The 26,277-nt window shown below is 34.2% G+C and overlaps 1 long non-coding RNA gene across 2 annotated transcripts; it reads left to right on the forward strand.

Annotated features, from left to right (window-relative positions):
- The first annotated feature begins 23,439 nt into the window (after window positions 1-23,439).
- LOC149821776 (uncharacterized) lies at window positions 23,440-25,908 on the forward strand. 2 transcript variants are annotated; one of them, XR_016425958.1, is made up of 4 exons: window positions 23,440-23,637; window positions 24,648-24,698; window positions 25,409-25,506; window positions 25,661-25,908. It is a non-coding gene; the product is annotated as an uncharacterized LOC149821776 (long non-coding RNA). The 2 variants fall into 2 exon arrangements; XR_016425957.1 differs by having other exon boundaries at window positions 23,449-23,695.
- Window positions 25,909-26,277: the final 369 nt, after the last annotated feature.

Here is a 26,277-nt window from a genome sequence, read left to right on the forward strand (position 1 = left end):
GGTTTTTTTTCCTATAATTATCGTCAACTGGATCGATTATGGTGCTAAATTTTGCATCTTTTCGGCCTTTCTTTTGCGTTTTTTTTTATTTCACTGTCTTACCAACCAGGTAGGCTCTCTCTGTCTCTCTTTCTCCATCTGTTTCCGTAGCACCTACGAGAATTTCAGTATGTTTGGTCCCTGACAGGCAGCTCAGTGCTTTGCTGTAAAGCTACATTTTCTCTAAGCTGGTATTCTCTTGTTACATTTTCTTCAATCAAATAATTTTTTTTGTGAATCATTGTTGGTTCTCTGCGATCTAAGTATCAATTACTTCTGATTCTCTTTAAATCTTTTTCAAACTATGTGATCAAGTCAGGTCGTGGCCTACCTTATTCGATTTTTGTTGGGTCTAATAATGTGGGTTTAACTGTTTGATGTACACTTACTGATACTTTTAAAGTTATTACGTGTCTCTGGTTTGAATTTAATCTTAGACTGTTATATGTCATATTTCACCTCCGGTTGGAAGCTATCTTTAGTGGCTTAGTCTCTAATTAATCTTAGACTGTTATATCAGAAGTATCTCTGACCTGATGATCTCTCGACTTAAGCAAACCCTCGATCTCGTTCAGTTTTCTAAGCTTTTCTTTTGTCCCTTTTAATTGAGATGGGTCCATTGGCTCATCCTCTTCATAATGGGGTTTGACTCTGCATCTAGTTGATGTTTGCCATTTTGCTGAAAAGAAACTGCTCTTTTCGCAAGTTTTTTTTATTTTTCAGTTTTCATTTTATAAGACATTCTTAAAGCACAAGTTTTCATTTATCTTATTCTTAATTTTTTGTTTTGCTTAATCCAATATATTTCTTTGAAACAGTCTTTTCTACTGATCGTTTCAATGCTTTCCGTTCTTATTCTAGAAGGTAAACTGAAAAGATTTTCAAAAATTTCTAAAGTTGCTTGTTATGTTCATAAAATCAAGCATTTATTTTGCTTTTATCTTCCTTGGTTATTGTAGATATCCCAATTTTGACTGACCATGATTTAGGGATAAAATTCAAGGGATTGTTTCTCGAAACTAACAAATTTTCAAGTCTAAAATACATGGATCCATTTTCAGTGCAATTTGACCCATAAAAGGATGTTTTTAAGCTTTGATCTTGAAAAACAATTAATGTTGAAAATGTCAGCTTTCCAATGAACCAAAAAAGGACCTTAATTAGATACTTGGATCCAAAGTTACATCGAAAATAAGATTTTCATTCAAAATAGACTCAATTTGGATCCAAAATTGAATTGTCGCATTCGTTAAAGATCTGGATCCGAATACCTATGAATTGTGGTCCATTAAGAGGATCTAAATCCAAATACTAGGATGACAATCTGAATTTCCATCCTGAGAATGGATTTAGATATAAATCTGGACCTCTGGATAGATCCATACTGAATTGTCATCCTACAATCGGATTCAAATCCAAGTTTTTGGATGACTTGCCAACATTAAATGGACCCAACTCAGATCCAAACTGAGTAGTAGTTGCCTGCCAGCTCAAATCCCTGGCCAATTAGACTTAAGTTGCTACATAGCAACTGGAATTGAATATTTTGACTAAGAATTTGCAAAAACTTTGTCAGTGTGATCCTAACTCCTGAATTCATCCTGACACTCTACAGAAGTTGAAACTCAATCAATGTTTCGTTCTTCTAGATTTTGGAGATTTGAGGAGAGGTGCACGCACCTCAGTACATGGAAGATTCAATCCAAAAAGTTGAGATATTGTTGGAATTAACTGATCACTCCCACATATTTTAAAATTTATTTTGAAAATCTTGTTTATATTCTTAAAACTACTTTGGTGCAAATTGTCATTCATATATATATATATATATATATATATATATATATATATATATATATATATATATATATATATATATATATATATATATATATATATATATATATATATATATATATTTGAAAGAAAGGCAAATCAAATTTATATTACTAAAGAATAAAGCTTGTACATTTAATTACAGTGGTGATGCCTAAATCAAGTGACACACTAATCAGGACCATAATGGAAGACATGCAGTGCCTCCCCGAAGACTCGGATCAATCATATCCTCTAAGCTTATGTCGTGGAAATATTGATGCCCGACCATTTCAGTATAATACTTTCTTTTAATTCCCATTAGGCCTTGCTTAGAACCCTGTCTAGGTTTACAGATGATCTATTGAAAATCACATCGTTTCTATGCAACCATATTTGTCTCCAAGAAATAAGAAGCCAGCAAAGGCTCATCTCAATGACAATAATACAGGTCAAGTTTCTAGCAGTGTGGATAGTCATGCAAACATATCTACCAAATGTGATATCGTTAATTATAGAAGGCATAATTAACTTCCCTCAAATCAAGAGAATGATATGACTGAAGATCTCAAATATGAAGATATTGTCAATCCTACCAAAAGATGTCAGTATGAAGGAGATTCAAGAAGACATCTAAATACATTGTTTGATGAAAGAGATGTAAACAAACTTTTAATAATTAGGCAAGCTGAAGATCGATGAAAACTTGCATATTCTCTGATGTAATTCTATAAATAAGAATAACAAGTTTGATATCTATCTCAAGTAGAATAATTGAGAGAAGAGTTTTCGTGGAAGTAAGTCTCTCTGCAAGACCGAACCACGTTAAATCTAGAGTGTTTCTGGGTGTGTGAAACCTTCTTCTTCCTCTTCTTTTAAGATCATCTAGTGAATAGGTGTATCACGGTTTCCTCTTGAGCCTCACATAATCTACATTTACTTGCCAACTGAATGCCCATTTTTCAGTTGAGTTTCTGTTTATACTTTCTCCCATAAAACCAATAAATCAAACAGTGATCCACAAGGAAGAGTGTGCTTTAGTTTGAATACTTCTCATGCATTCACCCGAATAGATTTTTTGATCAATGATGTCAGCAACAATCCATTGTTACGATTTTTAATTTCCAACAATACCGCCATATTCAGGTGCCTGGGTGGATGCTTGGGTGAATTTCCATCTGAACCAATGTTTCACTCCACATTTCATCTTGAATTCAAATCCAAATTTGAACTAACATCAAAACTTCAATTACAATTTCAAGTTTGACTTCTAAATTTTGAACTTGGACTTACTGAATCTAGATTTTTAAATAAAAATTGAAGTTAAAATTTAGTTTCAAATTTTGAATGAAAACTTCATTCTAAAATTTCTGTTGAATTTTCAATTCCCAATTCAAACTTTAATTTGAATTTTGGTTCGTTATTCTATTTTCAAATTTGAATTACAATTTAAACTTTTGAATCTCAATTTTGTACAAGTTTTAACTCAAAATTCAGAGCTGTGTTTCAATTTAGATTTGAATTTGAGTCTTTATTACAAATTCATACTTAAGTTTAAAAATTGACTTTCTTCTTGAAGTTTAAATTTGAATTTCGACTTCAATTCGAATTCGAAGTTCGAGTTTAATTAAAATTTCATTTTTCATTAACATCGAATTTGAATTTCAGTTTTAATTCACATAAAACTTGAATCTTAATATTAAGTTTGAGTTCAAAATTGAATTTGAACTAACCTTGAGCTTGAATTAAGATTGGATGAAGTTTGAATTTGAGTTGCAGTAGGAATTAAAACTCAAAATCCAAGTTTGAATTCAAAATTCATTAATGATTTTCACTTTAAATTTCACTTCGACCAAATTTGAATTTAATTAGAGTTTGCATGTTGAATTCAACTCTAGATTTGAGAATTTAATTTTGTTTCGTATCAAAATTTATAATTTGAATTCAAATTCAAAATCATATTTGAATTTCAATTTTAATTAATATCAAAACTTGAGTTTCACTTTTAAGTTTGACTTCAAAATTGAATTCAAATTTTGAATTCAAATTTTGAATCTGACGTTGAAATTTAATCAATATTTTGAAATCAAAGTTGAAGCTAAATGTGAATTTCAAATTATGAAGGAAACTTCATTTTGAATTTGCAATTTATGCATAAATTTGAATTTTTATTATATTTTCAACTTTCAATTAAAGTTTGAACTTTCGAATAATAGTTTAACAAAAGTTCTAATTTGAAGTTCAAAGTTGTATTTCGATTTGAATTTGAGTTTGTTACAATTCATACTTAAATTTGAGAATTGATTTTCAATTTGACTTTGCATGTTACATTCAACTTTAGATTTCACTTTTCTGTTTAGTTTCGAATTAGAAAATTTAGTTCAAATTTAACTTAAACTTGAATTTGAAATTCTAATTTGATTTGAAATATCTAAGTTACATTTTAGTTTATATTTGATCTCTGAAGTTAAATTTGAATTCAAGTATGCAAATTAAAATTTGGTTTTTGAATCTTGAATTCAACTTTGGGTTTGAGTTTGTAATTTACTTTCGAACATAAAATTCTATTTCAACTACAACTTCGAACTTGAAATTGAAATTCTAATTTGATTTTTAGTATCCAAGTCACATTTTAATTTAAGTTTAATATTTAAAATTAAATTCAAATTTAAGTATGCAAATTGAAATTTGTTTTTAAAATTATATTACATAGTTATCAACCAATGATGTTTGGCACATGATGCTCTATATTCATTGTGAAGCTTTGGGGTTTCACGTAGAGATAGAGTAGAAGTCATTACAGTGAGTTGTTGGATGGATAGTAACAATGTTAAATTGAGAGGAAGTATTGGGTGAATTGACAACTTTTGGTACAGCTACACCACCAACATTTCACTTTACATTTCATTTTGAATTAAAATCCAAATTTGAATTGACAAAAATTGACCAAAATTTGAATTAATTGTATTCACTTTGATGATTATCTCCATCTTATGTGATAATGATAAAAGACATAAAAAGAGTCAAGAATATGAATAAAAGTCAAGTAGGTTAAGTGAGTCAAGCTACATAGTTGTAGCTATATGCGATATGTGAACTTTGGTGTATGCTTAAGGATTCAAATTCATGTCCAATCTGGTTCAACAGAAACAAGATGGTGATGGTTTACATCATGGAAAAAACACATGTATATGTGATAGGTGCTGATAAATGCATGAAAATATAAAAAATATTAATTTCTCATGAGAATTTAACCACCATCATGTCGAAGTTTTAAACTATGCTTATAATTTCTATTAATCATTCATTTGTCTTGTATACTCATTTCTTCCATTTCCATGGATAAGAAGGCTCTTTCATGGAAAACATCATGATTTTCTTAAGGGGGCATTTGTTTCATGCTCTTTTCTTGAAAGAGACCTCTTTCATAGGAAAGAGAGCCTCTTTCCTAAAAAGGTTGAAACATGCATCTCAATAAGAAATAAGTGATGAGAGGCACACCATAAATGCAAAACTTTTTTCCTTTCAAAATGTGTTTACTCCTTCCATCGAGAATCATATTTCTCTCTTCAACATCCTTATCTTGGGTGTTGTATAATTAACACCCCTTACTCTAGGTTGAGCATCTATGCTGGTTATGCTTGTGGCTTCAGGGGTATTCACGTTTGACACATGCCTACCTTGACCGAGAAATATGGGCATGATTCTATGCTATAATTCGATGTAAGAACTTTGAGATAGCCGTAGCTAATTGGTAGCTTTAAAGCTTCTTAAATTTGCTTGTAGGATTCCATTGGACTCAACTTTTGCATGGGAGTTCTTTAATACGAGGAGAGCTAGAAAGGGATTTTTTCACATAAAAAAAGGTGATGGGATAAATTTTGGCCCACCTGCGCCATCATGACATATTTTCATCATGATGCTTAGGTGTTTGTTCCATGGATAGTGAGAGAAATGCTAGCTCATCAATTTCTTATGAAAATTGAGAACTACATGAAACAAATAGGCTTAAGAAAATTTCTGGTAGGGTGATAAGGTTAGGGCATCTATGTTATTCTCTAAAACTCTAATGCTAATTTGGTGATTTCCACATAACAGGTAGGGGTGGGCATCGGGTCAGCCAGGCCAGGCGCAGGCCCGTTTAGAGCTCAGACCGTCGAGCTTTACGTTCAGTCTGACTCAGAGATGGCTCTGTCTGCTTACTAACGGTCTGGATTTTGGCCCATTTTTTAACGACCTCAGGTTTGAAAAGCATCCCATTGGACCAACGGGGTCTGGCCTGGCCCGACCCGAAACTTTATAAAAATTATTAATTAACAAGTTCTCAATTTCTCATGCACCTAATCAATTATTTTTCTAGTTTTCATAAAATTAATATAACTAGTTAAATTAAAAATAATTACCAGATTATTAATCAATAGGTAATTTTTTAATTTTTATGTTATTAAAAAATTAAGAAATAACTTAGGTCCATTTGGCAGGGCGGACCTGCCCAAGCCTGTCCCACTTGTATAACCGATTGAGTTTCGACCCAATACCTAACAGACTGTATCCTAAAACATTGACCCAAACTCGATCCATTGTGGGCTAGGTCAGTCCATTGCCCACCCCTAATAACAGGGTCTTGTTTAAAGCTAAATATCATCAATTCATTGTTAAAAAAGTAGAAAAAATCAAGGAAAAATAAAGTTTTCCTTTCAAACAAGGAAACAAATGGTAGTATTAAAATTGCCAACCTAAAACCAGCCTTGCAGAGAGAGAGAGAGAGAGAGAGAGAGAGAGAGAGAGAGAGAGAGAGAGAGAGAGAGAGAGAGAGAGAGAGAGAGGTTGTGTTCGTTTTGCTCCTTCTTGGTCTTCCGGGAAGAGAAGGAATCAAAATGGAGATTCTGACCATCTTCGGTTTGCATGTGTTTGTTCTGCTCGTCTGTTTCACTATCAGTCCAATAGGTGAACACCCAACTCCAAATCTTCACTTTTGATTTCTTTAGTCAGTTTTACCATCTAGGTTGTTCTCATTTTCCTTTTTTCGGACTCTGAATTCATAGTGGTTGATCCTCATGGTTTTTCTGTATGTGGGTGTTCGACGGAGTTTTAGAGAGAATGTATTTTTTTGTTCTAAAATTTCCTTCTGGGAGTTCTCGTGGGTGTTCAATTAACATGCTGGGAAAATTAATAAAATGGGACCAAAGGGGGCTATAAATAGGTATGACCTCAGAGCTCCCCAAGTGTGAAACCAAAAGCAATGGCAAACATGAAGCAAGCTCCTATCTCACTTCTTGTTATTGTGCTCTTGCTCGCGTTTGAGTTGGTAATTTTCATTTAAATCTAAAATTCTATTTCAACTTCAACTTTGAACTTGAAATTGAAATTGAGATTTGATTTTAAATATCCAAGTCATATTTTAATTTAAATGTGATCTTTGAAATTAAATTTGAATTTAAGTATGCAAGTTGAAATTTGTCTTCAAAATTTGATTACATAGTTTTCAACCGATGATGTTGGGCACACAATGCTCTATATTCATTGCGACGCTTTGGGGTTCCACGTAGAGCTAGAGTAGATGTCATTGTACTGTGTTGTTGGATGGGCAGTAACAATGATGAATTGAGAGGAAGTGTTGGGTGGATTCACCAGATTTTAGTAGAACAACACTCAAACCAACATTTCATATCACATTTCATCTTGAATTAAATTCCAAATTCGAATTGACCAAAATTTGAATTAATTGTAATTAGATCAGTCAATAACTCTTGATATGGGATGATTCGCTTTGATGAATCTATTCATCTTGTGTGATACTGCTAAAGACAAAAAAGAGTCATGAATATGAATACAAGTTAAGTAGGTTACTACAGCCGATTGAACTTTGGTGTATGCTTAGAAAAATGATTTCAGGTCCAATCTAATTTGATTCAATAGAAACAAGATGGCGATGGTTTAAAGCATGTAATAAACACTTGTATATGTGATAGGTGCTGATAAATGCATAAAAAATATAAAAAAATTTAATTTCTCGTAAGAATTTGACCACCCTCATGTTGTAGTTTTAAACTATGCTTATAACTTCTATTAATCATTCAGTTGTCTTGTATACTCATTTGTTTCATTTTCATGGATAAGAAGGCTCTTTCATGGAAAAGCGCATGAGTTTCTTAAGGGGGTATTTGTCTCGTGCTATTTTCTTTGAAAGAGACCTCTTTCATAGGAAAGAGAGCCTCTTTCCTAAAGAGGTTGAAACAAGCATCTCAATAAGAAATAAGTGATGGGAGGCCCATGATAAATGCAAAACATCTTTCCTTTCAATATGAGTTTACTCCTCCCATTGAGAATAATATTTCCCTCCTGAGCATGCCTTTGGCTTATCTTTGGTGGTGTGTAACAAACACCCCTTACTAGAGGTTGAGTATCTATGCCCGTTATTATGCTTGTGGCTATAAGGGTATTCATGTTTGACATATTCCTGGCTCGTCGGGTCAGCTTGGCACACCCGGTTGCTAGGCCCGTTGCCCACCCATAATAATAGGATCTTGTTTACAGCTAAATATCATCAATTCATCATTAAAAAAATACATAAAGAAAAGAGAAAAAAGCAAAGAAAAAAAGTTTTCCTTCAAACAGGGAAACAAACTGTTGTATTAAAATCGCCATACTTAGAACTAAAACCAGCCTTGCACACACACAGAGAGACTATGGCCTCTGCAATACACCTTCTTGGTCTTTCGAGAAGAGAAGGAATCAAAATGGGGATTCGCACCATCTTTGGTCTGCATGTGTTTGTTCTGCTCCATTGTTTCACTATCACTCCAACAAGTGAGCACCCAACTCCAAATCTTTGCTTTTGATTTCTTTAGGCGGTTTTACCATCTGGGTTGTTTTCTTTTTTCTGACTCAAAATTCATGGTGGTTGATTCTCATGGTCTTTCTGTATGTGGGTATTCGATGGAGTTTTGGAGAGAGAGAATTCATTTTTTTGTTCTCTAAATTTTTCTTCTCGAAGTTCTCGTGGGTGTTGCATGCTGAGAAAAAGAAGCGAGGAAGATGCCAAGAGGAAGAGTTCGCATTTTGGGTTTAAAAATGCGAATTATGCTTTAAGAAGTTGGATTGTGGGGATTGGATATTGTGTAGAAGTCAAAAGTTTGGTTTTGACCTGTTCTTTTAGACAAATTTATGAGTTAATGCAATATTAGAATTTTGAATTTTGGTTGTCTGAAGGTGTTGAAGTGAATTCGGTTTTATTGATGTAAGGGAGAATTTTGATACTTTTTTCTCTTCTTTAGGTGTTTGGTTGGTGTCATCATGGATATGAAAATATCATTTTTCTTCTTTTTTTTCTGCCTTATGGGAACTAGAAAATTGGGTCTTTGCATTTAGGAATTATTTAAAAAATATTGTTTTCCTTTATTGATTTGATCTTTCAGGGGTTGAAAGTATCAAGAAGTGTTAGATAAATGTATCATTGGTGTGTATACGTGTAAGTATGTGTATATATATTCATACATATAGTATGTAACTTTATATAAATAATATATATTCAACTTAGTCAACCTAGGTTGACTAAGCCTTTGGTCAACCTAGGTTGACTTTGTTCTAGCCATTAGAGGCTACCGTTGGACTAGCTCCAATGGCTAGAGGGGCTCCTTCTCTTCTTTAATATCTCTCTTCTCCCTTATTTTCTCTATAAATATGGGTGAGTCAGTGCCTTTAAGGTGAGAGAGTGATGAGTAGTTTCTTAGGTTTTGAGTGTAAGTGTTTTGAAGTGAGGCTCTTTTATAATTTTTCATTTCTTTTATATTATTTGAATTTTATCCTTAATGAAATTATTTTTGGAGTTTTGGAGAGAGAAAACATATTTTTTTTTATGGGTGTTGAATAACATGCTGGAAAAAAGAAGAGAGAAAGATGCCAAGAGGAAGAGTTTGCATTTTGGGTTTAGAAATGGGAATTATGCTCTAAGAAGTTGGATTGGATATTGTGTAGAAGTCAGAAGTTTTTTTTATGACCTATTCTTTTTGACAAACTTATGAGAATGCAATAGCAGAATTTTGAATTTTGGTTGCCTGAAAATGTCGAAGTGAATTATGTTTTATTGATGCAAGGGAGAATTTTGATACTTTTCTCTCTTGTTTAGATATTTGGATGGTGTCATCAAGGACGTGAAAATGTTGTTTTTCTTCATTTTTTCTGCCTTATGGGAACTAAAAAATTGGGTCTTTGCATTTAAGAATTATTTGAAAGTTTTTCTTTATTGATTTGATCTTTCAGCGGATGAAAGTATCAAGAAGTGTTAGGTAAATATATTCTTGGTGTGTATATGTGCAGGGATGTGTACACAAAGTGGCATTTCAATTTGAATTTGAGTTTGTTACAAATTCATACTTAAATTTGAGAATTGATTTTCAATTTGACTTTGCATGTTACATTCAACTTTAGATTTCACTTTTCTGTTTAGTTTCGAATAAAAAAATTTATTTCAATTTTAACTTCGAACTTAAATTTGAAATTCTAATTTGATTTGAAATATCTAAGTTACATTTTAGTTTATATTTGATCTCTTAAGTTAATTTTGAATTCAAGTACACCAATTAAAATTTGGTTTTTGAATTTTGAATACAACTCTGGGTTTGAGTTTGTAATTTACTTTCGAATCTAAAATTCTATTTCAACTACAACTTCGAACTTGAAAATGAAATTCTAATTTGATTTTTAGTGTCCAAGTCATATTTTAATTTAAGTTTGATCTTTGAAATTAAGTTTGAATTTAAGTATGCAAATTGAAATTTGTTTTTGAAATTCGATTACATAGTTCTCAACTGATGATGATTGACACACGATGCTCTATATTCATTGCGAAGCATTGGGGTTTCACATAGAGCCAGAGTAGAGGTCGTCATAGTGAGTTGTTGGATGGACAATAATAATGTTGAATTGAGAGGAAGTATTGGGTGAATTGACCAACTTTTGGTATAGCTACACTCAAACCAACATTTCACTTTACATTTTTGAATTGAAATCCAAATTTGAATAGACAAATTTTAACCAAAATTTGAATTAATTGTATTCACTTTGATGATTCTCTCCATCTTATGTGACAATGATAAAAGACAGAGAATAGTTATGAATATGAATAAAAGCCAAGTAGGTTAAGTGAGTCAAGCTACATAGTTGTAGCTATATGTGATATATGAACTTTGGTGTATTCATAGGAAAATGAATTTAGGTCCAATTTGATTCAACAGAAATAAGATGGTGATGGTTTACATCATGGAAGAAACACATATATATGTGAAACATGCTGATAAATGCATGAAAAATACAAAAAAATTCAATTTCTCACGAGAATTTAACCGCCATCATGTTGAAGTTTTAAACTATGCTTATAATTTCTATTTATCATTCTGTTGTCTTGTATACTCATTTCTTTCATTTCCATGGATAAGAAGGCTCTTTCATGGAAAAGAGCATGAGTTTCTTAATGGGGCATTTGTTTTAATGCTCTTTTCTTGAAAGAGACCTTTTTCATAGGAAAGAGAGCCTCTTTCTTAAAAAGATTGAAACATGCATCTCAAAAAGAAATAAGTGATGAGAATTTATTTTCAATTTGACTTTGCATGTTGCATTCAACTTTAGATTTCACTTTTCTATTTAGTTTCAAATCAGAATTTTTAGTTCAATTTTAACTTTGAACTCGAATTTGAAATTCTAATTTGTTTTGAAATATCTAAGTTACATTTTAGTTTATACTTGATCTTTGAAGTTAAATTTGGATTCAAGTATGCAAATTAAAATTTGGTTTTTGAATCTTGAATTCAACTCTGGGTTTGAGTTTGTAATTTACTTTCGAATCTAAAATTCTATTTCAACTACAACTTCAAACTTTAAATTGAAATTCTAATTTGATTTTAATATCCGTCACATTTTAATTTAAGTTTGATCTTTGAAATTAAATTTGAATTTAAGTATGCAAATTGAAATTTGTTTTTGAAATTTGATTACATAGTTCTCAAGCGATGATGTTTGTCACACAATGCACTATATTCATTGTGAAGCTTTGGGGTTTCACATAGAGCCAGAGTGGAGGTTGTCATAGTGAGTTGTTGGATGGACATTAACAATGTTGAATTGAGAGGAAGTATTGGTTGAATCGACCAACTTTGGGTATAGCTACACTCAAACCAACATTTCACTTTACATTTCATTTTGAATTAAAATTCAACTTTGAATCGACAAAAATGACCAAAATTTGAATTAATTGTATTCACTTTGACGATTCTCTCCATCTTATGTGATAATGATAAAAGACAGAAAAGAGTCATGAATATGAATAAAAGTCAAGTAGGTTAAGTGGGCCAAGCTACATAGTTGTAGCTACATGTGATATGTGCACTTTGGTGTATGCTTATGTAAACGAATTCAGGTCCAATCTGATTCAACAAAAACAAGATGGTGATGGTTTACATCATGGAAGAAACACATGTATATGTGATAGCTGCTGATAAATGCTTGAAAAATATAAAAAAAATCAATTTTTAAGAGGATTTGACCGCCATCATGTTGAAGTTTTAAATTATGCTTATAATTTCTATTAATCATTCAATTGTCTTGTATACTCATTTCTTTCATTTCCATGGATAGGAAGGCTTTTTCATGAAAAAGAGCATGAGTTTCTTAATGGGGCATTGGTTTCATGCGCTTTTCTTGAAAGAGACCCCTTTCGTAGGAAAGAGAGCCCCTTTTCCAAAAAAGGTTGAAACAAGCATCTCAATAAGAAATAAGTGATGAGAGGCACATGATAAATGCAAAACATTTTTCCTTTCAAAATGAGTTTACTCCTCCCATTGAGAATCATATTTCTCTCTTGAGCATCCTTATCTTCGGTGTTGAATAATTAACACCTCTTACTCAAGGTTGAGCAACTATGCCACTTGTGCTTGTGGCTTCAGAGGTATTCACGTTTGACTTATGCCTACCTTGATCGAGAAATATGGGTATGATTCTATGCAATAATTCGGTGTAAGAACTTTGAGATAGCACTAGCTAATTGGTAGCTTTAAAGCTTCTTGAATCTGTTTCTCGGATTCCATTAGACTCAACTTTTGCATGGAAGTTCTTTAATATAAGGCGTGATAGAAAAGATTTTTTTAACGTAAAAAAATGGTGATGGGATAAATTTAGGCCCACCTATACCATCATGACATATTTGCATCATGATGCTTAGATGTTTGTTCATTGGATAGTGAGAGGAATGCTAGCTCATCCATTTCTTTTGAAAATTAAAAACTACATGAAACAAATAGGCTTAAGAAAATTTTTGGTAGGGTGATATGGTTAGGGCATCTATGTTATTCTCTAAAATTCTGGTGCTAATTTGGTGATTTGCACATAGCAGGTAGGGGTGGGCATCGGGTTGGCCAGCGAGGCGCAAACTCGTGTAGAGCTCGGCCTGTCGGGCTTTATGTTTAGTCCAACTCAGAGATGGCCCAGACTGTTTACTAACGACCTGGGTTTTGGCTCAATTTTTAACTACCTCAGGTTTGAAAAGCAGCCCATGGTTTGGCCCGGCTTGGCCCAAATCTTTGTAAATAATAATAATTAACAAGTTCTCAATTTCTCATGCACCCAATTAATTAATTTTCTAGTTTTCATAAAATTAATATAACTAATTAAATAGATAATAATTACCAAATTATTATGCAATGGTTAATTTTTATTTTTTATGTTATTAAAAAAATAAGCAATAACTCATGTCCATCGTGCCATCCCAGTTGTCCACGGGCCTACACAAGCTTGGCCCATGTATATAACTGGCCCAGTTTTGACCCAGTACCTAACGGGCTGCGACCTAAAACATTGATCCAAACCTGGCCCATGAAGGGCTGTGTCGGCCCATTGCCCTCCCCTTCTGGGAGGGGAAGGAATCAAATTGGAGATTCTCACCATCTTTGGTCTGCATGTGTTTGTTTTGCTTATTTATTTTTTATGTTATTAAAAAATCAAGAAATAACTCAGGTCCATCGGGCCATCCCAGTAGCCCATGGGCCTGCACAAACCTGGCCCACGTATATAATTGGCCGAGTTTTGACCCAATATCTAACGGACTGCGACCTAAAACATTGACCCAAACCTAGCTCATGGAGAGCTGTGTCGGCCCGTTGCCCACCCCTAATAACAGTCTTTTTTACAACTAAATATCATCAATTCATCGTTAAAAAAGTACATAAATAAAAGAGGAAAAAGCAAGAAAAAAAAAGTTTTCCTTCCAAAGAGGGAAACAAATGGTAGTATTATAATTGCCAACTAAGACCAGCCTTGCGCAAAGAGAGAGAGAGAGAGAGAGAGAGAGAGAGAGAGAGAGAGAGAGAGAGAGAGAGCAATACACCTTCTTGGTCTTCTAGGAAAGGAAGGAATCAAAATGGAGATTCCCACCTAATCATTCATATATTTTACATTTTATTCATTCATTTTTATGCATGATTCATGGAAAAATCATATTAAAAACTCATTCTTATCTTTATTTTTGAGAAATTGCTTTAAAATTGAAAATATAGAAAAATCGCATATTTCAGAGCTTGCCCTGCATTTTTTGTGTTTGACCTCATTTAGAACTTTTTAACTTGTAGTTAATTAAGTTCAATTAGTTTAGAAGTTCACTTTTTGAAAAACACATTTTCTAAAGGAGCCCCCTTTTAGAATTTTTGAAAACTATCTGGACTTCTATAGAAATCATGTTTTAACCAAGATTTCTTTAGCATAAATAGTATTTTTCCAGGGAATAACCATGTTTTTCCTTCTTGAAAAAACGCAGACCTCTTCTCCCTCTTCTCTTTTGTTCCTCCTCCTCTTCGTTCCCAACCGGTTCTCCCTCGTTCTCCTCTTTTCTCCCTTTTTGTTTCATCTTGCTTCTGATATTTTTTTTTCACTGGTTCTTCTTGCCTTGATTGATGGAGGTGTGCGCTGCTTAAGGGAAAGACCATCTTCTTCTTCTCAACCCCTCCATAGGAGGTAAATCACACGGTTTGCTTATTCTCCCCCATTTCTCTGTAGTTTCATAGTTGTAGTTTCTGCATGGCATTCATTATATCACTGTATGTGGTTATTTATTCATTTCATTCTTATTGCATTCATTTAGTTTAGTTTATTCTATCATTTGAATTTTTTTTTTAAAATATAGCAAATAGCATAGTTAATCATTTTTCTTGATTTGTGTGCCCGGTAGATAGTTGTGATTTTTTTAGTTCTTAATTTTAAGTCATGTTAGTTGCTGTTTTCCTTAGATTTAATTAGTTACTTTCATAAATTAGTTAAGTAAAATTTAAGTAAATAGATGTTTTCAAGCTTGCCAAGTAGGGTTTCAGTACTAGCGTATGCATTTATTTTATTTTATTTTATTTTATTCATAGATATGACGTTTTTAGTCATTAACAAATTGGTTAGTTTGTTTGTTTCTGGTTATTCTGTTTTAACATGTTAAATTAGTTTTGATTGATTGGTGTTAGTTAATTGTTAACTATAGAATAGTTAGACTAATTGATAGATAAAGATAAATAGAGTATTTTATTCTGTTTAGTCCCAGCACATTAATTTTAGGTATTTAGTTTAGAAAGTAGTAGTTAACCATGATTATTGTTTTGTTTGTTTAGATAATTAATTGTTCTTAGTTAGCATCTTTAATTCACAAGTATTCATTTCTCTATTTTTCAGCAATTAGGTTGATAATATTCAATGTTCTTAGATTATTCTTAGATTAATTAGAACTTAGCATAGTTAGCGTAGTTAATTGATTTAGCCAAATTAGTGCTATTATCGTGTTCTTTTATTTATTATTGTTTCCTTTTTTAATTATCATTTTATTGATTGTGCTTGTTTGCTTAAGCGTAGTTGTTAGAGTTAATGTTAGTTTTAAATTCATTTAGTCAGATCAGATTTATTGCACTTACGTAATCTTAGTGTAGTTTTGATTTTCTTCTTGCATGTAGATTAGATTTATTGTTAAATAATAATAGTCGATTTTTTTTTGTGTTTTGCTCCTTTTCTTTATTGTTACTCATTAATAAATAGTTAGATTAGTGGTCATAGTATTTTCAATTTTTGTGTGGTTAGTTGCATAATTAATTAGTTAGATTAACTTATTTAGTTTACTTCTCAGTTAGTTACATTGCTTCTTAATGGTTAAGTGGTTAGTTCAATTGTTAGTTCATGATTTGTTAGCCATTGATTTGTCATTCTTCTTGTTAGTTTGTTTTGCTATTTTATCTTGTAGTGTAGTGGTTAGTTACATGTTATGAGTATTTCATGTTAGTTGTTTTATGTTTTTGTATTTTTTAGCTGAAACTAACTTTCGATTCTTGTGTAGTTTTCTTTCTCATTTTTGTGCTTTGTAATTTTTTATTTTGAAGAAAAACAATTGATTGTGCAGTGAGCCCTCAAAAATACCCTTAGAGATCCCCTCAAAAGGCCCTTCAAAAAAACCAATGATGAAGAAACAAAGAAAAGAGCACAACCAAATGCATGGAAGTGACTAAAAGCTTAAGCATTGAAGATCTTTTCTTTTATTTTTAGATTAGGATTTATTTTATTTTATTTATTTATTTCATTGGGTCTGTAATAAAACCATTTATTTATTTATTTGTAAGCCCTCCGCAGAGGGTCGTACTCTTAGTTTAGTTATTTAATTAATTTATTTTATTTTAGCAACAAAGAATAGTTTAGCTTTTGTGGAATACAAAGTACTTCTTCCCATTCCTTGAGATCGACCTGGACTCCACCACTCGTGTGAGCCAATTTTTATTATTTGGTGTCTGGCTTGCATAAATTGTTTTCATCAAAAATATCGTTTTAAAAATCTATTTCATAAAACTCACACCACCACCATCTTGGGTCTGCATGTGTTTGTTTTGCTCCTCTGTTTCACTATCACTCCAATAGTTGAGCACCCAACTCCAAATCTTTGCTTTTGATTTCTTTAGGCGGTTTTACCATATGGGTTGTTTTCCTTTTCCTTTTTTTTCAACTCAAAATTCATGGTGGTTGATCCTCGTGATTTTTATGTATGTGGGTGTTCGATGGAGTATTAGAGAGAGAAAACATATTTTTTTGTTCTCTAAAGTTTTCTTCTGGGAGTTTTCGTGGGTGTTGAACAACATGCTGGGAAAAAGAAGAGAGGAAGATGCCAAGAGGAAGAGTTCGGATTTTGGATTTAAAAATGGGAATTATACTCTAAGAAGTTGGATTGTGGGGATTGGATATTGTGTAGAAGTCAGAAGTTTAGTTTTTGACCTGTTCTTTTTGACAAATTTATGAGTTAATGCAATAGCAAAATTTTGAATTTTGGTTGTCTGAAAATGTTGAAGTAAATTTTGTTTTATTGATGCAAGGGGGAATTTTGATACTTTTTTCTCTTCATTAGGTGTTTGGTTGGTGTCATCAAGGATGTAAAAATATCATTTTTCTTCTTTTTTTCTGCTTTATGGGAACTAGAAAATTGGGTCTTTGCATTTACGAATTATTTGAAAGTTTTTCTTTATTGATTTGATCTTTCAGCAGTTCAAAGTATCAAGAAGTGTTTCCATGGTGTGTATACATGTACGGATGTTTATACAAAGTTGCATTTCAATTTGAATTTGAGTTTGTTACAGATTCATACTTAAAATTGAGAATTGATTTTCAATTTGACTCTGCATGTTACATTCAACTTTAGATTTCACTTTTCTGTTTGCTTTTGAGTAAGAAATTTTAGTTCAATGTGAACTTCAAACTTGAATTTGAAAATCTAATTTGATTTGTAATATCTAAGTTACATTTTAGTTTATATTTGATCTCTGAAGTTAAATTTGCATTTTAGTATGCAAATTAAAATTTGGTTTTTGAATCTTGAATTTAACTCTGGGTTTGAGTTTGTAATTTACTTTCGAATCTAAAATTCTATTTCAACTACAACTTCGAACTTGAAATTGAAATTCTAATTTGATTTTTAGTATCCAAGTCACACTTTAATTTAAGTTTGCTGTTTGAAATTAAATTTGGATTTAAGTATGCAAATTATTTTTGAAATTCGATTACATAGTTCTCAATCGATGATGTTTGACACACGATGCTCTATATTCATTGTGAAGCTTTGGGGTTTTACATAGAGCCAAAGTAGAGGTCGTCATAGAAAGTTGTTGGATGGACAGTAACAATGTTGAATTGAAAGGAAGTATTTGGTGAATTGACCAACTTTCAGTATAGCTGCACTCAAATCAACATTTCACTTTACATTTCATTTTGAATTAAAATCCAAATTTGAATCGACAAAAATTAACCAAAATTTAAATTAATTGTATTCACTTTGATGATTCTCTCCATCTTATGTGATAAGGATAAAAGACAAAAAAAAGTCATCAATATGAAAAAAAGTTAAGTAGGTTAAGTGAGTCAAGCTACATAGTTGTAGCTACATGTGATATGTAAACTTTGGTGTATGCTTAGAAAAATGAATTCAGGTCCAATCTGATTTAACAGCAACAAGATGGTGATGGTTTACATTTTAAACTATGCTTTTAATTTTTACTAATCATTCAGTTGTCTTGTATACTTATTTTTTTCATTTTCATGGATAAGAGCATGAGTTTCTTAATGGGGCATTTGTTTTATGCACTTTTCTTGAAAGATACCTTTTTCACAAGAAAGAGCGCCTCTTTCCTAAAAAGGTTGAAACAAGCATCTCAATAAGAAGTAAGTGATGGAAGGCACATGATAAATGCAAAACATTTTTCCTTTCAAAATGAGTTTACTCCTCTCATTGAGAATCATATTGCCCTCTTAAGCATCCTTATCTTCGGTGTTGTATAATTAACACCCTTACTCAAAGTTGAGCATCTATGCGAGTTATGCTTGTGGCTTCACGGGTATTCACGTTTGACATATGCCTGCCTTGACCCAAAAATATGAGCATGATTCTATGCTATAATTCGGTGTAAGAACTTTGAGATGGCAGTAGCTAATTAGTAGTTTTAAAGCTTCTTGAATTTGCTTGTTTGATTTCATTGGACTCAACTTTTGCATGGGAGTTCTTTAACACGAGGCGAGATAGAATGAGATTTTTCACGTAAAAACAAGTTGATGGGATAAATTTAGGCATCATGACATATTTTCATCATGATGCTTAGATGTTTGTTCCAAGGATAGTGAGAGGAATGCTAGCTCATCAATTTCCTATGAAAATTGAGAACTACATAAAACAAAGAGGCTTAAGAATTTTTTTTGGTAGGGTGATAAGGTTAGGGCATCTTTGTTATTCTCTAAAACTTTAATGCTAATATGGTGATTTTCATATAACAGGTAAGGGTGGGCATCGGGTCGGCCCAACCAGACTTTGGCCCATTTTACATTCAGTTCGACTCAGAGATGGCCCAGACCGTTTACTATAAGGCTGGGTTTTGGCGCTAATTTTAACGACGTCAGGTTTGAAAAGCAGCCCATGGCCTGGCCCATTGGCGCAACGGGTCCCCCAGCCTGACCCAAAACTTTGTAAATAATAATAATTAACAAGTTCTCAATTTCTCATGCACCCGATTAATTTTTTTTCTAGTTTTCATAAAATCAATATAACTAATTAAATAAATAAAAATGATTAAACTATTAGATAATAGTTATTTTTTTATTTTTTATATTATTAAAAAAATAAGAAATAACTGAGGTCCATAAGGGCCAACCCTGTACCCCACGGGTCTATATAACCGACCTAGTTTCAACCCAGTACCTAACGGGCTGGGACCTAAAACATTCACCCAAACCCGGCCCATGGTGGGTTGGGTCGACCCGTTGCCCACCCTTAATAACGGGGTCTTGTTTATAGTTAAATATCATCAATTCAACGTTAAAAAAGTACATGAACAAAAGAGGAAAAAGCAATGAAAAAGAAAGTTTTCCTTCCAAACAGGAAAACAAATGGTAGTATTAAAATTGCCAACTAAAACCAGCCTTGCGCAGAGCGAGAGCGAGAGCAAGAGAGACTGTGTTTGTTTTGCTCCTTCTTGGTTTACAGGAAGGGAAGGAATCAAAATGGAGATCCCCACCATCCTCGGTCTGCATGTGTTTGTTCTACTCTTCTGTTTCATTATCACTCCAACAGGTGAGCACCCAACTCCAAATCTTCGCTTTTGATTTCTTTAGGCGGTTTTCAGAAAAGGGAAAAAAAAAGGTAGACAAGGAAGGGGAGTAAGAGAGGAACAAAGAACCTTGGATTTTCAGATTGTCGACTCTGCCGAAATTCCTTTTCAACCTTAAGGGGATCTATGCTCTGATACCATAAAAGTTTTTAGTCTGTACCTGTATTGAGAGAGAGAGAGAGAGAGAGAACCCAAAATGTCGATTGCGGCTGTCACGATTTCTTCATACAAAAATCGTGACCTAATGACTGTATTAATACACTTAAGTGTACATTGTGGGTCGGGTCGGGTCTGGTGTGATATCCGAACCTGGATACAAATAAAAAAACAGGCTTATACATGAATGAACTCGGGTCTGGGCTTATACATGAGTGAACTCGGGTCTGGTACAGGATCCAGACCCAAAACACACTGTTCACCTTTTTCAGTTTTCTTAGATTTAGAATCTATGCGTTCTAGGTAAGTAAATATTTGCAAATTCCTCCTTAGTTGAATAAAATACATGCTAGTTAGTTTGGGCATATTTCAATGTGATTCCATATGCTTTAAGTATGTTAGTTTTATTTATTGTGAATAGAATACTGTTTAGCATGCTTAGGGATCCATGAAGTTGAATGTTCAATATAATGCTTAAATCCGGTGATACATATTTCTTGATTCATGACATGAATCTTAATGTATCATGACATTACTGTATGTAAAAGGTTGATATGTGATTTTGAGAATTAAGGGTAGAGTTTCAGAGTCTCGGAGTATGAATTATTCTGAGAATGTCATGTTTATGTCTTGGGAGGGGCATTGTAAGTATTGTGAATTAATAAGTTGAGTGTTGTGAATTAATAAGTCTATGGTTGTTGGTATCCTTAAAAGTTCTAACATGTGAACACATGTTAAAAAGTAGTTAGTGGACATACATTGTTGATTGTATAATGCACTGACTTTAAGATATGAATGTTGAAAGAATAATGTATATAAGATAGCCACACAAAGCATTATAAAGAACTCTACTAGGAAGCATGGTCTGAGGTATTGTTGATGTGTGTACCTCGAGAATATCCCAGACATTCCTAGGTGACCCTTAGGAGTTAAAACATTGCCTACTAAACACATGTACGATGTAGCATGAACCACAAAACCTTAGAAGCAGGTATAGCTCCTTGAGACACTTTGAGGGCAGGTATAGCTCCTTGAGATACCTTGGGAGCAGGTATAACTCCTTGAGTACCTTAGGGCAGGTATAGCCACATTGGCTCTTCAGACAACTACCGATTGAGCTCTTTAGCTCCCGACTTGCAACTGACGAGCAGTTGTGTTCATAGTTTGAGCTGGTTTTAACTATGTTGTTGTGAGTGGTTTATATGTCTGGACAACACCGTTGATTCTGAGTTATCTACATGGGTTGCTACGCCCGAAAAGGTTATATTCGGAATAGCCGATTAAAGTAGATTATAAGTTTGTCAATAATGATAGAGATACGAAAAAAGAGGTAAAATTCATAAACATGTGTACATAATTAACAAACTAAACTAAGAATAGGAGCTTAGAGCTCACTACAGTTGTAACAGTCGTGTCTATTTGTAAATGAAATCTTACCAGGTTATAGACTCACCCCTCTTTTGAGTGCAACTGTAGGTTCAAGAACTGCTGTCAACTGCAAGACTTAATACTGGATTTTGACTCTATCATCAGATTTGAATCTAGGACTTATTCATCCAATTACCAATATGATTGAAATCGAGTTTTGATATGGATTCATAACTAATTCATCCAGATCCAGACCCAGTTTTGTATGAATTTGGTTCAACCTGGATTAGTCCAAGTCAACTGGATCAAACTAGACCGAGACCCCGGCCCTGTCTGGTCCACTTCAATCCCGACCAAAACTAAAAAACCGAGACTGAGACAATTTTTTTTCACTTGGCCAGATTCGGTCTGGACTGATCCCAAATTGAGTCGATCTCTGTCAAACCTGACCCGTCTGGGTTCACACTCAGTCCAGTTTGGTCAAACCGACTTGGTCTGGTGTTTTTTTTTTGTTTTTTTGGGTCATGACTTTGTCTGGGCTGCCCAAAGACAAGTCGGTCTTCCAACTTAAGAGGGCAGTGAAGGCAGAAGGGGCATGACCCTTCACTCTTTCAACAGAGGTTGCCGGCTCTTCTCTCTCTATGCAACCCATGGCTGCCGGCCTCCTCTCAATTGGGCATGCTGGCAGCCATGGCTGCCGACCTTTCACTTAAAACAGAAAAGGGAGAGGGTTTACCACTTTTGGCAGCGACGCTCCGGCGGTAGCAGTTCTCCTTCACGTGACCGCTATTTATAACACCCTCACGGTGGGTGAGGAAAAGCCTCACCCCCCATTAATAGGGGTTGAGGTTTATCCTCATCCCCTACCATCGAGAGGGAAAAGCGGTTCCTCAATTTGGGGAACCATTTTCTCCACTCTCACCTCCTTTCTTTTTTTTTTACTTATCTTAGGAAAGTAACTTTGTTTCTTCTGACAGCATGCAGTCTCGCTGGATACAGTTTTTTCTCCTTTTAAATTTGTTTTTGTTGTTTTTATGTCATGTGCATACATTTTGCTTGTGGTACTTAACGTCTAACTTTACAAACAGAAAAACTATTCTCAGACTCCTTTTTTTGAGCCAAATCCGCAAACCTATGAACCATCAGAAGTAGTTTCCTGGGGATTTATTTTTCTGATAGTACTCTACTGCTTATTAAATTCAGCCTAAATGCACCCTTTTATCAGAGTGAGATAATTATATCTTGCTGAAAAACCAAAGGCAGTATAGACTTCTTGCCTTGCATCTTTGTGCATATTAGAGATGGAAAATTATACATTTTGTACAAAAGTGTTTAGAGTAGACCTACTGGTGCACTTTAGATGGGTCAGTTTCTGTGGACATTGCGCCCAGTAGAGTAAGATTGATTCACTGCCTCTTATGCAGCAATCACTGAACAAATGCTGTAGAACTTGAGTATGGCCCTATGAGAAAGCACATAAACCTTTGCAAGACTTATTGCAGGACTTTAGGCTGATTTTAATAAGTGGGGTCTTTGTGAGATGTTGCTGGTTCCTGATAGCTTGGAGGACGATTTAGCTTGAAAGGAATAAACGGACTTTCAATGGTGGTTTCAAGCATAGGGGTGACATTCTTGAAACAATTCAATGAGAACTCAAGCAAAGGTGTAAGCTAAAATGGCCTGAGTCTGATCTGGATTGGATTGGTTTTTCGAGGATCGGACAACACTTTGTATGAGGGGAGTTTTTAATTTTAATTTCTGTTCTTAATTTCTTTCTTCATGATTGGCTTTAGGGAGACACCTCATCCCCTATGTATGGGATGTATCTGATGATCTTTTTGGCATTGGAAATGATGACATTTGTATTTCATATAGTGGTAGTGTAATTTCTTTCTCTGAACAAAATGGATCAAATGAATCATTTTTTGCAGTTTGGTTACCTTATTGACAGCATTGGGAATAATGCTATAGGTGGAGGGCATTTTACGTATATGGTTTGCACCAATTGCAATTGTGATGAGTAAAGGCAGAATGGAGAAAAACAGAGCAATCCCTGTGCTTATAAAGATAGGAGGTTGAGCAGCTGGTGATAAAGCATCCAAGGAGCAAATAAGTATTCTATCATCAGTGATACCAATTTATGCGGGCTAGGTGCCACAAGTTAGTACTTGGTAGGTTTTCCAAGGAGCCAGTTTTCAAACCTTCATAATTGGTGTTCAATTGATCCTTTTTCAGCATGTACATGCCAGAGGACTGTATTCAAAGTTATGAGCTGCAATTGTTGCCATTTGAATATGATTACATTTTTTCTTGATTGAATGGAGTATCCTAAATTACAATCATACCATAGCAATATCCTTGTAATGGTTATCTATGTCTGCCTTGATAGATGATAAGGCAGCCTTAGGGATGGCAGTGGACCGGGGGACAACGGGGGCCCACCCTGCCTCGCCCCGTTTGGACCGGGGATGAAGGGCATGAAACGGGGATGGAGGCAGGGATGGACTTACACTTTCCCCCATCCTGTCCCCGTCTCAATCCCCACCCCGTCCCATCCCCAATCCTTTAAGGAATGACTATAGACCGAGGGGAAACGGGGCCCTGCCCCGCCTCACCCCCGTTTGGACCGGGGATGGAGGACATGAAACGGGGATGGAGGCGGGGATGAAGGTTCTGATTTTGAAACGGGGCGGGGGTGGAGACCTTGTCCCCCGCCCCCGCCCCGGTCCACTGCCATCCCTAGGCAGCCTAGTGTCCCGGTATCATGCTGCTCCAATTCTTCAGGTACAATATATATAAAAGTTGCACTATAGCTATCAGCTATAACAAACAAAATTCTGGATTTTAAGCTGCTTATGATGCTGTTCATGTTTCAGTTATATTGGTCTGTTAAGGTATATTGATAGATGCCTCTGTCTATATTGGTCTGTTCAGGTATATTGATAGATGCCTCTGCCTTTGTTCTATTAAGGTATATGTTAAATATGTCAGATGGTTTCTTGTCATCTTCACTGTTCAATCGGTAGTACTAATAAATGTTTAGGCTGTTCAAACAATGTCAATTGAGAAGCATGTTTGAAGTTATTGTTTTTCAGTTATGATAAACTAATGAACTTCTCTCAGGTTTATGGACTGTCCTGGCTTGTTATTGCTGTAGTTATGCTTATCTTAAAGGTTAGTTTTGAATTCTTCTGGTATACCTCTTCAAGTTTGATTAATATCCAATAGCATGTTTCATTGTGCCCATTTTGTTGTAGGTTTCCATTTCCCTATATATATATATATATATATATATTTCTTAACCTGAAGCAATAAAACATGACATTCACATGAAAAATCTTAAACAACAATTCTAGATCACTATAATTAAAATATTAAATAATAAAACTTTGGTTAAAATTGAAGTGTAATGTAATAGATGGGATCCGTGTGTCATGTCATATTGACATGGGATTACACATGCTAAGTGTCTGTGTGTGACAGCGTGATTGGTAATTTGTGCTCTCATTATGCACTGGGTTGAAGAACATATCTTTCACTCAATCTAATCCTGTGGATGTGTGACTCATAGTTTGTTTACTAGGAAAAATACCTTGGATCATAGTTTTTTCAAAATGAAATCATGAATTTTAAGTTTTACATCGTGACTTTTGATTTTTTATGCCTTTGAAAATCTCTCTCTCTCTCTCTCTCTCTCTCTCTCTCTCTGCCTGCGTGTGTTTGTGTGTGTATGTGTGTGTTAAACCAGCATCAATAAATCGGTTGCCATGTATTAAAAGAAAACATTGTACTGCAGCTGGTGTCCATAGGAAGAAGGAACTTCGGTGCAGATTTCCAATTGATGTGTAGACTGCTCAAACTCTTGTTATTTGTTGGATCTATAGGTGCATTAGCTGTCCTCTTCACACTACTCAACCTTATAATTGGTGACATCTTTGCCAGTCTCTTGGCCTTCATGTCAACAGGATGGGCACTATTACAGGTATCTCTTTTCTCCTATCTATAGAAAAAGATTAGTGTTTGTGTGATAGGCATGATATTCTGTGATTTGTTTCCTTCTTTTGCCTAAAACTCATCAATCTTGTGAACTTGCCAATGATGAAATATAAAAAACTAGTGGTTAAGTTGATGTACAGGTGACAACCCTTTTTCTCCCTCCAACTCAACCAAGTCAATGGATTGTCTGCTAGCTAGCCAGTGGTGAAGTTCATTTTTGGCATCATCTCATCTGTAATTCTTCTGTCTGGAGCTTAACAGGCTTTAGTTCAAAGTCATGCTTTTATTGGATTTGTGGATGTCATCGGGACATGATTGATGAATTGTGCCAAATCTTGATATTTTAACTATATAAGTGTTATGCATTGCAACCCTTGTTGATCGGTCACTTTTTTGTAAAATATTGCTACAGATTGCACAAGCATGCAGGCCCCTGATGAAAATTCACTTGCAAAGGGAGGTGGAGGATCCCTGGCCCCACTCAAGGAATGGGGAGCTAGGGTTTCTCCCATTCTCTTTTACAGTGGTGCACAATGCTTGGAACAATCTATAGTTTTACCAGCACTGGAGCGAGGTGTAGACCTATTTTGTTAGGAAAACTTTTTTTTTACTGCAATTTACTCTCATGTAGTGCCCTTTCATATAATATTCTTAACAAGAACTTATCAAAATGGCATATGCCATGTAGGGTTGTCAACGGGCGTGGTTTACCCGAACCAAACCCTATAGGGTCTGGGTATGGTGATAAATAAGAAGA

This window comes from Nuphar pumila, chromosome 11 (genome assembly GCF_984573655.1).
Source record: "Nuphar pumila chromosome 11, dmNupPumi1.hap1.1, whole genome shotgun sequence".
NCBI classification, from domain to species: Eukaryota; Viridiplantae; Streptophyta; class Magnoliopsida; order Nymphaeales; family Nymphaeaceae; genus Nuphar; species Nuphar pumila.